Consider the following 16,794-nt stretch of genomic DNA (forward strand, 5'->3'; position numbering starts at 1 on the left):
TCGCACCGGGCCTCCACCCAGTCCACCAGCTCACCCCCATTGTCCTCCACTACCTCCGTGTGTGTGTGTGCGTCACTTACCCCGTCTTCATCGTGCAGTCTTCCCTCTATCATTCCCATCTCCCGTGTCTCTGCCAACTCAGTCACCTCTTCACCCTTTACCTCCCTTGTCTCAACTATTATTTCCGTTGTCGTCACCTCGCGTCTCGTCTCACACGTTTTGGTCTCCCCATTTAATTTTTCCCTTTCGGTCATCGTCACGACCCTCGCCCAACACGCCCCCCGAATTATTTTTTCACCCGCCTCCACCGCGGGCCCGACAGCCGTTGCACCCCCTTCCAGCTCGTTCGCTCCTACACGTGGAGTCGCCATTTTAAGCTCCCTGCTAACGGCCTTCATGCCCGCCTGCATTCATCGGCCCATGTTCTGCGTCTCACCCCGCAGCTTTTTCGTTTCTTCCTTCATTTGCTTGCTCATGCTTTTTATTTCTTTTATAAATTCATTTGCGTTTGCATCCATCTTTTCCTTCATTCCTTTTATTTCGTTTTTCACTTCGTTTGTCATTGCCGCCAGCATGGCGCATAGCTGGGCCATGTCGGGTGCGCTTGGGTGAGCCGTTTCGGCAAGGGTCGGGGGGTTTTGGTGGAGAGGGGGAGGGGAGGTGTCATACACCGCGGCCGCTGCCGCACCCATTTCGGGCTCTGGGTTCAGTTGGGCGAGTTCGTTTTCCTGTACAACCAACATTTCCTGCACGGGGATTTCATCCTGGGCCATGGATTCTACACATTCTACATCCATTTCTAATACCCCCGGCTCCCGCTCGCCTTGAGACGCCATCTTGCTTCTCTTAAAGGGTTAATTTAGCTCGCTCGTAATTTGGAGGGAATCGGGGGTCGCTCCTCTCACCCCTGGACCGATTCCCGTGAATTTAATTGGAGACAGGAGAGCCCGTTTTCCCGTTCTCCGTTACCAGTGCCGTGAGGAGGGCGATGAGTTTATATCGCACGACCTGACACCAGTGTTGCGGATTCGCGCCCGCCGGCGTGCTGACGGCCACGTAACTCGAATCGCGGCACGTCGCCCACCGGACGGACAATCCAGTCGTGACCCTCTCGGACTAACGCCGGGAACTAGTCACGGGTGGACCTTTCGGTCTCACCACGATCGTGCCAATCGGCCCCCGCGTGGGATAGGGTTGCTCGCCAAATTCGACCGACCAAAGTACCCACACGGAGGGTAGACCGGGCGATCGCACCTCGCCGCAGGTTGACTTCGGACACGGGCCACTTTAAGCGACCCGTTCCGTACTATCGGGATAACCGAGCGGTGTTATTCGTCGGCCTCGACGGTTCGATTAGTTATCGGGCGTTTTAGCCCACGACCAACCCTTTACGTGAAGCAAGATGGAGATTCAATGAAAGAAAAGACGAAGCGAAGCGGGAAAACAGTTCAACAATAAGCACATTTATTTCGCGATGAACGGAAAGCACACATATACAATTCCACCAAAAGCACATGTAAAAGAAGAAGACAATGCAATATTACACAAACAGCAAATGCAACAATGCAGATCTATCCGACTACCGGGCACACGGCAACACTTATACAATTTTACTTCACAGACGGCGCCGACAACACATATTCCCAAAGCAAAAGAAAAGAGAACCACCCTCCAGGATGAGGGGGGTAGGCGGGCCTGGGGCCGAGACCGTGTCGGGCCTACCCGTCTGATGATGAGACGCAGAGCGGCGGTGGCGCCTCAACTCCGCGGGCCTCGCGGACAGTGTCTGGTAGGGGGTGGGAAGGGGGCCCCCCCTTTGTCGCACTATCTCAGCGTGGGGGGAAACAGGAGGGGGTTGCTGATGCTCGGGGGAAGGAGGATTTCACCCTGACTCGGGTCCCGTGGCGAGCGTCTCCTCCTCCACCTCGGTCGTGTTGCTGGCCTCTCTGGTGTGCAGCTCCCGGCGCCGACGCGAGCACCCCCTCGTCCGCCTTCGCCGCCGTCACCTCTCCACAGCTCCGTCCTCTTCACTCTGACTAGTACCACTTCTTTCCAGCTCCACCGACGACTCTCTTGAATTCCGCACACTCAACCCTCAACTTCCAACTGAACTCTTACTCAACTTCCAACTGAACTGTTCTCGACTTGTCTGACGAACGCAGTCGTTTTTATAAGCCCCGTGGCTTCGCTCTTTCACCCTTGACCCTTTGCCTCCGACCCTTCACCTGGCTCCCCATTGGCCCGAGGAAAAGTGGGCGTGAATGCTTTTTGATCCATGAATTTGCATATAGCGACCGCCCTCCAACGCCCTGGAGGCGGGGCCAAATCGCCCCTCGCTCACCGATTGGACGGAACAAAAGTGGGCGTGAGTCGTTTTTGATCCGTTTTTCTGCGGAAAGTCCGTGATGTTTTTGAACACGCTGCTCGGCGCGCGCCCCGCACGAGTCCAGCATCGGTTCCCACGAGTGGCGCAAGATGACGGTGATGCGATGGTGGCGAGTTGTGACGGTAAAGGTCGTGGCGGTTGTGGTGAAGCAGCGTTGTGGTTGGTGGTTGTTGTGATGGCCGCGTTGTGGTTGGTGGTTGTTGTGATGGCTGTTGAGACGTGGTTGGTGGTGGTTGTTGTGATGGCTGTTGAGACGTGGTTGGTGGTGGTAATAATGGCGGCTGGTCCAAAATAAAGATAGTAAAAGAAAAACGGCTATCCTGAAGAGTCGCAGCCCGCATGAATGACATTTATTCCCTCTAGACAACGGGTTTGGGCCTAACTACACATATACTTACAGAGATATCTCACCTAAGGGACCTGAATGGTGGTTTGTGAATTTCGTCAACCACAACAATATATTATATATTATATATATATATATATATATATATATATATATATATATATATATATATCAGGCATATAAAAAGGGGTGAGGGAGAGGGGGGAATCACAATAACCGAGAAAAGGGGAATGCTGGGGAATGGGGTCACTTGCGGAAGAAGAGATCATGAGGAAGAATGAGGGATGGCCTGAGGTAGTGGTGAACAGCTATCTTCTCCTGTATGGAAAATGAGAATAAACAGACTGGAGAAGTTGGTTCCACAGGCAGGAGAAAAGAGGAAAAAATGAGTGGAGGTGTGACTGTGTGCGGCCTGCAGAAACCTGGGAGGGACAGATCAAAGAGAGGGCAGAGGGTGGAAGACAAAAAAGGAGGCAATAGAATACAGAGGCCACCAACCTGACTGCAATATGAGAATAACACGCCGAGACATTCAGATTTGTCATGGCAGATCCCAATCATTTTGAGGGCATTGCTTAGGCCGAGGTCACATTTGCTACGGTGGCCGTGGGGTCTCCAAAATCTACGGCCATTAGCAATTATACGGCGCCGCAGTATTTCCACGGTCACACAATGTAGCAGTCACATATGTTTTTATTTTTTGGGGAGCCGCACGGTGTATTTAGGCATAAGTCACAATTGCCACGGCGGCCGTGGGGTCTCCAAAATCTATGGCCACTAGCAATTATACGGCGGCCACAGTATTTCCACGGTCACACAATGTAGCAGTCACATATGTTTTTATTTTTCGGGGAGCTGCACAGCATATTTATAAATTGTGGAGACCGAAAACATGGGGTTGCCGTACGGTCTTTGATTTGATGTCACACGGTGACCTTAGGGCGTTCCTGCGGCGGCCATAGAATTTTCAAGGCAGACGCAAGGTGCCCGCAAGGCGACTGCAAGGGGCCTAAAGGTGAACGTGCGGCCAGACGGAAGGTAACGAGTGGGTTAATTTTTTTTTTTTTTTCAGCTTGTCGAATTGCTACGGCGAACGTAGAAATGAAAAAAAGTTATAACTCCGCGCTATATTTCCACGGCGACCTTACGACCTGTAAAATATAGCCAAACGGCGTAGGGCCACCCTGAGGCCACCTCAGAAACTCTGCGGCCGCCGCACGTTTCTGTCAATTCAGAGGGCGTACGGCCGCCGTATCCTCGCCGTGGAGCAAATGTGACTTAGGCCTTACCACGGCATCAAGAAGAGCAAGGTGTGAAGCAGGGGCACCAGCCCAAAGGGGAGAGCAGTACTCCATCAAGCTGTGAATGAAGGCCTTGTAGGTTATCAAAAGGTCAGATTGGCCAAGGAAAGACCTAGCACAATGGTGAATCAAATGTCCAATCAACAGCTGACTTTGGAGGCCATTTTGGAAATGCGATCTGTCTCAGAAAGATCATGGCTGACAGTGAGGCCAAAAAGTTTGAATGACTTCACCTCTTCAAGTGGTTTGGTTTGTTGGGAGGGTTTGCCAGATAGTCTTTTTGGAGATGTAGATGTAATGGTATAAATTTGTACATAAGAGAAAGCAATCTTTGTGTGGAAAGATTCCCAGGCAGTATAAATATCAGGAGAGGTGGAAATGAAGGACCAGTCTTGACATGAGAGGGCAGCTTGCAGTCCCTGCCAGACTTTGGATTGTGAAGTATCGTGGTTTCTTAGGTTATTCCATAACTCATTGGATCTATGTGGGTCGTTCAAAAAGTCTATGAATGAGATACGCACAACACTAAATGAAAAGTACGAGGTGTATGTACAAATATAAAAGTTTAATATATTAATCATCATATACTTATATATTGATAAAATATTGTTGGGTGTGTCTTCGACTATTGTATATCCTTTCAAGAACCTTTTGAATACCCCACATATGCTTGACTGGAGAGTCAGGGATACGACATTCTTGATGGGCCAATTGGCAGTTTGAACGTCATCCGTCGAGTATTTTTCTCTTTGCATAAACATATCCCCTGATGTGAAATTTTATTCCTTGCAAATAAGAAAATCGTCCATGAACTGGACTCCTGGAAAGTACTTATGATGGAGGGAGTATGGTATAATCCACATAGAGTCTTGCAATACTTGGATGCCCTGTGTTTAGAAAACAAAAAAGTAATAAAAGCAAAAAAGAAGTAAAACCCACACAAATGGCATTCTGGTTTGGATGAAATCGCAACATGAATGAAAACATTGTAGATGAAGCAACCATGAGTGTTGGCTCAGATCAAACATTTGAAAATCAATATTAGAGGTACAAGATGTTGGTACCAAAGTAAAGGACTTTACCAGTTAGCCTGGCAAATGTGGAGAGGCTTGTCGATCGCTTTGATGCTCCATCGCAAATCTCTCTTGGACTTGGTAGTGCTTTGATGCTCCATTGCCTATCCTTCTTGGACTCAAATGACAAGTGCATTTTCATGGCAAGCGTTTTGGGTCTGATATTTAGCATAATAGTACACTGATATGTACATTCACTCACAGGCATCTTCTGAACGACTTCCAGGATGTGTTTCAAAAGTGGTAAATGCTGGCACAAGCGTATCAACCCACAAGGAACATATTACGGTTTGAATGTTTTTGCTTTTTGTTCTTGTATTACAATCGCAAAAACAGCAGAAACTTAGGACCTCTACCACTCTCCGTCCACCCTCTCGCCACACTTCCCAGTTCTTCCCCCTCCTCATACTCCTCACCATCTAACCCATGCACACCTGTTCTGATTTGCTCATGCGACTCTCCTAACCTTTGTTTTTTTTCTCCGATTGTCCTCTCTTCTTATTTTTTCCAATATCGCCCCATCCCTAAAGTTTTCTTAATACACCCATAAAGAAAGCTGATGACCCCAATATAGCCCAACACATCTGTCAGTGCAACTATGCTGTATCATGGAGTACTAGTGCATGCCCGTAGGTGCGTGCCCATACGCGTGTGGCCGTACGTGCGTGGCCGTACGTGCAAAGAAAAAAAAAAAACTTTCAAACCGCATGCCAGAAACAACAACCACACAGGCCGTTCTTTCGCTCTCGTAAACGACACACACACACACACACACACACACACACACACACACACACACACACACACATTGCTGGAATTATAGATAGATGACACACACACAATGCTGGAATAATAGATAGACGACACACACACACAATGCTGGAATTATAGATAGACGACACACACACACAATGCTGGAATTATAGATAGACGACACACATACACAATGCTGGAATTATAGATAGACGACACACACACACACACACACACACACACACACACACACACACACACACACACACACACACACACACACACACACACATTGCTGGAATTATAGATAGATGAAATGAGGTCAATGAGATGACAAATGATGGGGTTGAATGCAGACTGCAGAGCAATGAGTAAGGAAACCCATTGTTGTGAATCGTTTTTACCACCAAAATGAGATGTATTTCGTTGGCAAGCATGTTGTGTAGAGCTTAATTCCTTAACACTTCCAAAGGCCAAACCGTTTTGACAATTGGAAACAAAAAAAAAAGTTGTGCAATTTTTTGATAAATTATTTTCGGAACAATTTCTTTCATAAATAAATGATAATAAAAGTTGTCTCCATGTACACACCTTTATCTCATTAGCACCTCTTCATAAACAACAATGCTGAGGAAACGGCGCTTCTTCTTTGTTTCCTCGTCCAGGGCAAGAATTATGTTTTAATAGCCAATTATTCAATTAGTGCCAACGTATTTTGCCTATTCGCAATGTCGTCGCAAGGAAAAACACAAAGAGGAGAGAAGAGAAAAAAAAAACGTTCATGCAAAAAAAATAAATAGATAAATAAATAAAACTTCCTGGTTCGGAGCATACCAGCTCACTCTGATGTTACCGAAATTTATGCACCGTCTAATATGAAAACGATCATAACTTGGGGCATTGTGTTTATCTATAAATGCGCATAAGAAATCGAGAAATTATTAGAATACACAAAGTCATCATTATCCGGAAGTCCGTACGTTGTAACCAGTAATGGGGAACACGGCTGAGGTTCCCTTTCCCCATCGGCCACGCTTACGCAGCAACGTGTCTTGTCATTGGTTGTTAAATATATGGCCATAACTTGGGAAGCACTTGTCCGATTAATATCAAACCTTGAAAAGGCACATCCACAGGGCCCTAGCAATATAGCTGGCAAGTTTCAATTAGATCAGACCAGTGGTTGTCGAGAAACAGCGGTCACACACACACACACACACACACACACACACACACACACACACACACACACACACACACACACATTGCTGGAATTATATATAGATGGTGGTACTCCATATAGAGGCATGGTACGGGTGTGTCCTTCACGGTGAAGAAAATGAAATGACCACCCATTGAAGGTGGCCATTTCATTTGGTAGAATGGGAAAATGGGAAAAAAATTGATGGAAAAAAAAGAAAAAAACAATTAATGGGTAAAAATGGCCACCCATTCAAATGTGTACACAATGTTATGCTCATAAACTCCTATACAGTGAAGTCATAAGGATTTAAAAGCCATAACTTTTATTCTCAAGCATTTTCTGAACTACCAAGACTTAAAAAGATATCAGAATACATTGCTGAAGTACCACAACGAAAGATCACTAAATCACCAATTTGTACTTCTTCTTCTTCTTCTTCTTCTTCTTCTTCTTCTTCTTCTTCTGCTTCTGCTTTTTCAACTCAAAAGACAATGCAAAACTGTAGCCTGACCGAACTCAATAACTGCTGAAGCAATTATGGTGATTCCAATGTGAGGAAGTTACTTTTTCTCTGGATTAGTGTACGCAACCCAAAATTTAAAATATATGAAACATTAATGGTTTTATTACGGAAAGAAATCCAATGCAAATGTGGACTCAACCAAACCAGGCCAGTGGGAGGGGGAGTAAATGGCCAGTGGATAGAACCATTCCAAAAGTGATAATATCCAAACCATCCCCCAAATCAACTGAAACAAGTACTAAAACAATTTAATAACATAGATGGATTTAATCCATACCAAAATAAGAAAATATATAAAGACATTAAGCATTTTATTATTTTTAAAACGATAATCACACCAACATTTCCGAAAATGATAAGTGGTAATCCACACAGTGGAGTGAGCCAAAAGCCAGGATTGAGGGGAGAGGAGGGGTGGAGTGTACCGTGAGCCAAATTTAATAACACTCATGGATTTCATCTGCAGCAAAATAACAAAAGCATTTTTTTACCTTAAAAATTGCACGTGAAAAATGAAATAAAACACTAGAAAGCAAAGGCCGTCCACATCCACTTCAGGGATATCCTTACTATAATTCACGAACCATTGTTTGTGTGTTTGTTTGTCACATGACACCTACAATTCTGGGCAGATTACATCCAAACCTGCTACACAGGATCAGCATGACTTCAAATAATATATACGGGTGTTTTTATCTTTGCTTGTAGTCTTGGGAGGGGGTTGGGGGGGACACAAATTATCTATGTAAATGTGTATCATGTCGCACTGTCTCCAGGTGAGAGAGGGTATTATGTCTCCGCCATTTACAATGCAGTGTTCCTGTTCCCACGTTTTTCAGTGAAATGAGGTGTTTTGAATTATAAGAAGAATGTATGTTTTTCCATCACAATCCCACAACAAAAGTAAAATGTCAAAAGACGTCATGATGGTAATCCATAAAAGGATTGCGGTGTCGTAATGTGGTGTCATTGCAACCTTGTTCATGGTTTTTTTTTAATTTCATCCCTCTATGTTTTTACATTTAAAAAAAAACTTGTTTTTCATAAAAGTGTGTGTGTGTGTGTGTGTGTGTGTGTGTGTGTGTGTGTGTGTGTGTGTGTGTGTGTGTGTGTGTGTGTGTGTGTGTGTGTGTGTGTGTGTGTGTGTGTGTGTGTGTGTGTGTGTGTGTGTGTGTGTGTGTGTGGTGTGTGTGGTGTGTGTGGTGTGTGTCCTCCAGAACTCCAAAGGAAAAAAAAAACTATCAGCCTGAAACTTTGCATGCATACTTCGGGAACTCAAGAATGAAAATTGGGTTTTGGAAAAATTTAAACACCTCTTTTGGAGATAATTCCTCTTCTTCTTCTTCTTCTTGTGTGTGACAGCTTAGCTTCCGGGGTATATTAAAAGCAAATGAGACGTTCTTGTTTGTTTGTTTGTGACGCTACTCCGCTGAGCTCCCAAGGTTAATCGCGACAAAAACCTTTTCACCATGATACACCTTATTCGGGGTTTTAAAGAGTAATTTTCTCACAATTCATAACTTATCACACGAGCTACCATCTGTCGCGGGGAAGGAGTGGGAGTCTGGAGGGAGGGTGGGGTCAGAGGAGGGAGGGGTTGGGAGGAGGCAGGGAAATGGGTGAGAGTATGGAGGGGACGGGTGGGAGGAGAGCCCACCCCTTCCTCACTCTCCCCCTTCATTGCTCCCCCCCCCCTTTGTCATCTCCCACCTTTCTCCCCCTTCATAGCTCCCACTCTTCCTTGATCTCCTCCCCTTCCTAGCTCACCCACCCTCCTCTCTCTCTCTCCTCTCTCAATCTCCACTCTCCGCCCCCCTTCCTTGCTTCTCTCGACCCCCTTGCTCCCCCTCCCTCTCCTCCCTCCACATTCCCCTCCCCTTTCATTGTTCCTCTCTCAATCTCCACCTCCCCCTCTCTCTCCTCTTCCCCCTCCTTCACCAATCTTCCTCTCCCTCCTCTCTCCACATTCCCCTCTCCCTTCTCTCTCCCCATCCTCTCTCCCCACTCCACCCTCCTCCCTCCTCACCCATCCTCACTCCTTTCTCTCCCCCTTCCTCACTCCCCCACACTCTCTCACCTCTCCACTCTCTCCTCTCCCTCCCTTCCTCCCTCCTCTCTTCGCCCCTCTTCTATCCCCCTTTTTCACTTGCCACTCCCTCTCTCCCCTCCCTCCCTTCTCTCTCATCTCTCTCTCCACTTCCCACTCCCCCGCCCTCACTCGATTCCCCTCCTCAATCCCCTCTCTCCACTCCATTCCTTCCCTCCCTCTCCCCCTCTCCCTCCTCACTCCTCTTTCTCCCCTCCCCTCTCTCCTCTCCCCTTCCCCCCTCCTCACCACCATCTCCCTACTCTCTCTCCCCTCCTCTCTCCCACTCCAAATGGTCCTTTTTGAGAGACATAGTGAGAGTTTGAGATTTGACAGGATTGAAAGACATGTTCCACTTGTTGGACCAGCTTGTGATTTTATCCAGATCTGCAGTGAGTGAAGCGGAAGCTGCTTGCTGATCTGAGGGATGACAAATAGTACGGCAGAGGGTGGAGTCATCAGCAAAGAGATAAAGAGGATTTTCCAGAGAGTCAGAGAGATGATTGATGAAAACCAGAAAAAGAATCGCCTCCCCCTCCCTCCCTCCCCTCCTTCCACCTTCACCCCCATCCCCCTCCTCTCTCCCCACCCTTCTCTTCTATCTCTCTCTCTCTCTCTCTCTCTCTCTCTCTCTCTCTCTCTCTCTCTCTCTCTCTCTCTCTCTCTCTCACTCTCTCTCTCTCTCTCTCTCTCTCTCTCTCTCTCTCTCTCTCTCTCTCTCTCTCTCTCTCTCTCTCTCTCTCTCTCTCTCTCTCTCACCTCTCTCTCTCTCACCTCTCTCTCTCTCACCTCTCTCTCTCTCTCTCTCTCTCTCTCTCTCACCTCTCTCTCTCTCACACCTCTCTCTCTCTCTCTCTCTCTCTCTCTCTCTCTCTCTCTCTCTCTCACCTCTCTCTCTCACCTCTCTCTCTCTCACCTCTCTCTCTCTCACCTCTCTCTCTCACCTCTCTCTCCCTCCCTCCCTCCCCACTCTCCCTCCTCCTCCTCCTCACTCTCCCCTCCCTCCTTTCTCTTCCCCCTCTTTTCCCCAGATGACTCACTTCTCCCCCCTCCCCTTCTTCTTTCTCTCCCTCTCTCCTCTCCCTCCCTCTCCCTCCCTCTTTCTTTCTTCCCCCCATCCCTCTTTGTGTTGCTGCGGTGAAGCGAAGGGTGGTATGTACTCGTACATAATAAATACATTGCCCTTTATAAATAGAATGGTGGGGCCGTTTATAAAGGTGGGGGCTGACCAAAATCGACAGCCAGATCCCCAGAAGTGTTAAATGGCAGATTGTTTTCCGATTAGTGTTCAAAATATAACATTCAACATAATAATTTGTTCCTTGATCATAAACTGATGTTTGTCGACAGACGAACGGAAATGAACCAATTGCTTAACCCTGCCTAACCCCCAACAGCTTCACTTGCACGGGGTAATAAAGGCACAGCAGATTAAACAAATGAACATCCTTACTTGCTCGTTGCTATCCCCAAATTTATTCAATTCCTTCACAATCTTACAACAACTAGATCATTCAAAAATGTACACCCCCACCCTCTCCTCTCCCTTTCCCTACAAAGTCAAGACTCTCTCTTGGTGCATATCCAACTCACTCAAAGTATTATTTGGCTGCTTCCTTGGGGAGAGTTCAAACTTAATTTCACTTTTGTTTCCACAAAGTCCATCGAATTTCTCCAATCAAAGCTGGAATACATTTTGAAATAATTACAGTCCACTACCCCCACCCTCCTTTTAAGGACTTTGTCCACATCTCTTTAAGGACATTGTCCATATAGCACATGAAGCATGACAATTAAGGATATTTGGAGGAAGGTTTCGTTGAAAAGATTGTCGATATAATAAATGAAATTTGAGGATATTTGGAAGAAAGTCTCTTTGAAGAGATTCTCCATATAATCATGATAAAATACGCAATTTGGTGTCACTGGTTTTTTTTTTTTTGTCTGTCTGTCTGTCTGACTGTTTTTTTTGATAGCAATTCATTCAGTCGTTACTTATCCAATCTCAACTAAACTTTACAGGGAGACTAAAGGTTACATGACGGAGGTTGAAGCGATTTAACTTCCCACCATCACCAATGGAGGGGGGGGGGGGGTTGCGCCTTGCATGAACTCCATGTTGAGGTGTACAATAGGTTATCATAGCTTTCATGGGGCACACCTTCAAGACGTAAAAAATATTATAACCACAAATGTTTCAGTCACTTCTGTCCAACGTACAATGACATTTTAAAACAGTCGATATGAAACTGAAAGAAGTTTCGAGGAAACTTAACGTGGTTAAGGCATCTATACTTATCGCATCCCCCTCAGATGAATGGATCAGAGCTGTCTCAACTTGCTAGACAAAGGTAAGCAGCAATGATCTTTACTTATAAATGATGAATCCCATTGCCCGTTTGAATTCCGAGGCATAATCAGATTATATATGGACTATATATTGATTGCTTATAACATATCTTGGGGCCTCATATGTGATTTCTCCCAGCCATGGTTTCAAGTGTGATGTACGATATTACCACTGACACTTTTACAGCACAATTGTGACCTTTATTTGATGCATAACCATATTCCGAAGGTTCGTTAGCATTTTGAGATTTTGCAGGGCATGTTCCATTACCCATCAGCATGCTATCGCTTGCCATTCCTTATCAACCGTTTGGTTGGAGTGAATGGTGTGCAAGTACACCCGATCTCCTTCCCCTTCCTCTCTCTCCTCCCCTTCCCCCCAGTCGCTCCCATAGGGAGCAGGAGTTTCTTGTATATGGAATTTAAGGATATTTTGAAGAAAGTTTCTTCTTGGAGATCGTCTAAATAATGTATGAAATTTAAGGATATTTGGAGGAAATGTCTCTTCAAGGAGGTTGTCCATATAATAAATGAAATTAAATGATGTTTTGAGGAAAGTTTCTTCGAGGAGATTGCCCATGTAATAGATGAAATATCAGGATATTTTGAGGAAGGTTTCTTCGATATTGTTCATATAATAAATGAAATTTACGGATATTTAGAGGAAAATTTCTTCGAGGAGATTGTCCATGTAATAAATGAAATTTCAGGATATTTGGAGGAAGGTTTCTTCGAGATTGTCCAAATAATCAATAAAATTTAGAGGAAAATTTCTTTGAGGAGATTGTCCATGTAATAAATGAAATTTCAGGATATTTTGAGGAAGGTTTCTTCGAGATTGTCCAAATAATAAATGAAATTTAAGGATATTTGCAGGAAAGTTTCTTCGAGGAGATTGTCCATGTAATAAATGAAATTTCAGGATATTTGGAGGAAGGTTTCTTCGAGATTGTCCAAATAATAAATGAAATTTAGAGGAAAATTTCTTTGAGGAGATTGTCCATGAAATAAATGAAATTTCAGGATATTTTGAGGAAGGTTTCTTCGAGATTGTCCAAATAATAAATGAAATTTAAGGATATTTGCAGGAAAGTTTCTTCGAGGAGATTGTCCATGTAATAAATGAAATTTCAGGATATTTTAAAGAAGGTTTCTTCGAGGAGATTGTCCATGCAATAAATGAAATTTCAGGATATTTGGAGGCAAGTTTATACGAGGAGATTGTCCATGTAATAAATGAAATTTCAGGATATTTTGGGAAAGGTTTCTTCGAGATTGTCCACATAATAAGTGAAATATAAGGATATTTGTAGGTAAGTTTCTTTGAGGAGATTGTCCATGTAATAAATGAAATTTCAGGATATTTTGGGGAAGGTTTCTTCGAAGAGATTGTCCATGCAATAACTGAAATTTAAGGATATTTGAAGAAATGTTTCTTTGACAAGATTGTCCATATAATATATTGAAGGATAGGCATATAATACATTGGAGGCATCCTTGCACACAATTTACAAAGGCCTTAAACGACAAGGGACAACACAACAAAGTATCAGGGATTCAAATGTAGATCACAGCATTATTTGAGAGGTCCAAACATTAAAAAAAAAAAATCTCCCCTGAGCAAAGGTTTTGCTTCAGTTGAACTAGAATACTTTTCGTTTACACCACAGGCTGGCAATGCAAAATTTGCTTTAGAGTTCTGCGGTCCATACTTGTCTAAAATATGATGCGACCCAAAGGGAAAAATGTTCAACAAGCACCGTGGATAACTGGAACAACCATGCAGTGGCTAATGGGACAGAGGATGAGGGCGGGAGGTCTGGCATGTGGGACCTTACAACAACATACACACTTTTGCCCTCATTAATTTTCTGGTGCCTGCGTTTCTGTTCCATATATCAATGCAATGACCCATGATGCAAACTGGTTACAGGACAGGTTTGGCTTGGATATGCCTCCCTGGAGGAGTGACTCGTCTTGCCCCTCGTTCTCACCTCAATGTACCAATGAAGCAGCTGCGGTGAGGGTTGGGGCTAAAGCAAATCAAATTTCATTCAATGTCAACATTGAATATGATCTGGCTATGTGATGAAATATTTACGTAATTAGTTGGCCAGGCTGAAATTGATTCGTCTACAGACCCAAAAAGTCCATTTTGCTGCCTGATGGCAAACTTAGCAAGAAGAGACCCCAGGCTTTCTAATTTGAATGTTTCTTTTACCTCTGCAGGTATGCATGTTGGGCCATGGAGCAAGATGTAGTCACAAGAAAAATAGCACCAAGATGACCGTTTGAATGATGGTCGTTATTGACCTGACCACTGGAGCCAACAACAGGGCCACACCAGACATATTCTATCATAATGGAAACGTTGTTTGAGTTCGCAGCCATCCAGGTTCACACCAATAATTTAGAATAATAAAGTAAAAAAACAAAACCATGGTACAGCGTGGTGAGTTGTCTCATATGTGCTTTGGCAACACGTGTGAAGTCCTAAGGAAACCAAAAAGTTTTTGTGGTCACAAAATGAAACAACATCGAGTGCGTCAGAAGTGTGGCTAACAGCATCTGGAGGGATGCTTGAAACCTTCCACAAGCAATTGCATGAGCTCATGTGCTCGGGAATTCGCCGCTTCCTCCTCAGAGGCAACAGCTTCGAACAACCCGGTTTTTTGGGGTTCAAACCCAGTAAGAGGTTTGACTCATTTCCAGGCATACCAGAGCCTTGAGAATCATGTAAGGGATGTTTCATGAAATGCTAACCTTCAAAATGACTTTCAATATCCTATCTCAAGTCATGGAACACTTTGTTGTAATCGTAGGATTTGCCCACATGTGTGTCTGGTTTGCACAACCGGAGTATCATGAACAGACAATGTAAACAGCAACATAAAAGAACATTTTAAAATGAAAAAACATGTAGAGATGGCATTGCCAAAACGTATGAAAATAAAGTAGAGATAGTAGCATTAATATATGCAAGGTACATTCCTACATGATATATTGATTTAATTGGCTAGTGTGTCAAGCAATCTGATTGATTTGGAGGAGTTTTGAATAACTACATGTCATACACATATGCCAGGTTGGGTGTTGTTGCTTGTAAATGTTTGGTTGTTAACATACACACATACATGATAAAAGCTGAGCGAGCACCTGTATGCCTTTACAAGATGACAACTTGTACATTGCTAAAGCTTGATCACTGACCACAAGTAGTTTCAGTGTGATAGCTGCAGTGCACTGCTAAAGCAATTAGTAATTGATTGTAATCATGCTTTACATTCCTTGATATCTATATAGCTACAACGATACGAGCTAACTTTCTTACAGAGTGCACATTTGTTGTAATTTTTCCCGATAGTTTAGAGTCCATGTGAATTTTGAAATCCTCAAAGTGTACCTCTCGACACCTCCATGTCGTGCTTGGGAACGTCCTTAAAGGTGTTTCAACAGCCGTGGCTGTATGAGAACTCTGACAGGTGCTATCCTTTCATTGATATCTACCTCGTATGGATACCTCAATTTATTTGTCTATTGACACTTTCCTTTAATGATAAAACCATGTACAGATGCACCAGCATAAAAACATATCTGATGATAAAAGAATGCAGGAATATTGTCGTGCTCCCATCCTTACCATATTCGTATGTGCTTTGGCATTGCCATCCCGACATCCTTTTACAATTACTTTCAAAACTTGTTTCTGTACTTTCTTTGGTCTGTTGAAAGTGTGTAAATGAAATAGTGTATTTACTTTGTTATCATTTATTCTCTCATGTATGCATGCTTCTCAAATGATACATTTACAGTCATGGTTGTTCACATTAATAACATATGACAGGAGTATATTGTTACGAATCTGGCTTAGGGACTAAATGGGGCTTAGTTTGGAATAGTTATTGCATATAGTGCCTGTTAGCATAAGTATATGTAATTACTCTACTTAAAGAGACAGTGTCGAATAAAGTGTTTCGGAAGCTCTTGGCTCCCCTGCCCCAGTGTTTGTGTCTACGCCACATTCCCCCCTCATTTCTGTGTATTCTGTAACATTCCCTGCTGTGATCTGTCTTAATGTGTAAACGTCCATCCGGCACTGCCAAGAGTCCACGAGGCTCAAATGAGAGCAGGACACTTGGGGCCGCATAGTTCAGCAATGGAGGGGTGTGTGGAATACATGAGGTTCAAATAAGAGATCAGCATAAGAGGCCATACGTATTGCCGTAGGTGGGAGAGTTTCCGCCATGCCGCGCAGCCAATGGTTGAGTAACAGGAGGGCTAAGATACCTAACCAAGTGGGGAGGGAAGTATAAAAGCTCAAGTGTGCTGCCTTCGGCGGTTATCTAGTGCTTTTCATTGGTGGCTTTCTGCTTTGGCAGAGTTGGTTCACAAGGGTTCATCCACCGAGAATCGATATCTATCTCTATCTCTCTCTCTCTCTCCTGTTGATTTCCATGTGGACAAGCCATCCCAAGCCTGCACACTGGCCCATTTTGGTACCAAAACCATGCGTGAGCAAGGCCCGCTTAGGACTCAGGGTCCTATCATCTCTTCTATCTGTCTCGTCACCCCCCCCCCCAAATGAGTTGTTAGTTTATTTGTTTAAGCTCTAATGTTGGACTGCGGGTGTGATGGGTTATCTTACTTTTTTTTTTGTTCCAGTCTGTTTCACTACCAGTGGTCGTTTATACTTCTTCCTCTGCGCCGCATTCTATTGAGATAAACTATTTGTTAATGATAACCTGCTTTGTGGTCATTGGGGAATGGGAACTC

At 44.3% G+C, this 16,794-nt stretch overlaps 1 long non-coding RNA gene across 2 annotated transcripts in view; it reads left to right on the forward strand.

The window, feature by feature from the left end:
• Positions 1-16,734, forward strand: part of LOC147013768 (uncharacterized) — a 32,745-nt gene extending 16,011 nt beyond the window's left edge. The window contains exons 3-5 of one of the 2 annotated variants that reach the window (XR_015050508.1): positions 11,986-12,023; positions 13,955-14,041; positions 14,251-16,734. This is a non-coding gene — a long non-coding RNA (uncharacterized LOC147013768). The remainder of the gene's footprint in view (positions 1-11,985; positions 12,024-13,954; positions 14,042-14,250) is intronic. The other variant, XR_015050509.1, reaches the window with a different exon arrangement.
• The last annotated feature ends 60 nt before the right edge of the window (positions 16,735-16,794 follow it).

Source organism: Eptatretus burgeri, chromosome 13 (assembly GCF_056783735.1).
Source record: "Eptatretus burgeri isolate ZD-2024b chromosome 13, Ebu_testis_v1, whole genome shotgun sequence".
Classification (NCBI taxonomy): Eukaryota; Metazoa; Chordata; class Myxini; order Myxiniformes; family Myxinidae; genus Eptatretus; species Eptatretus burgeri.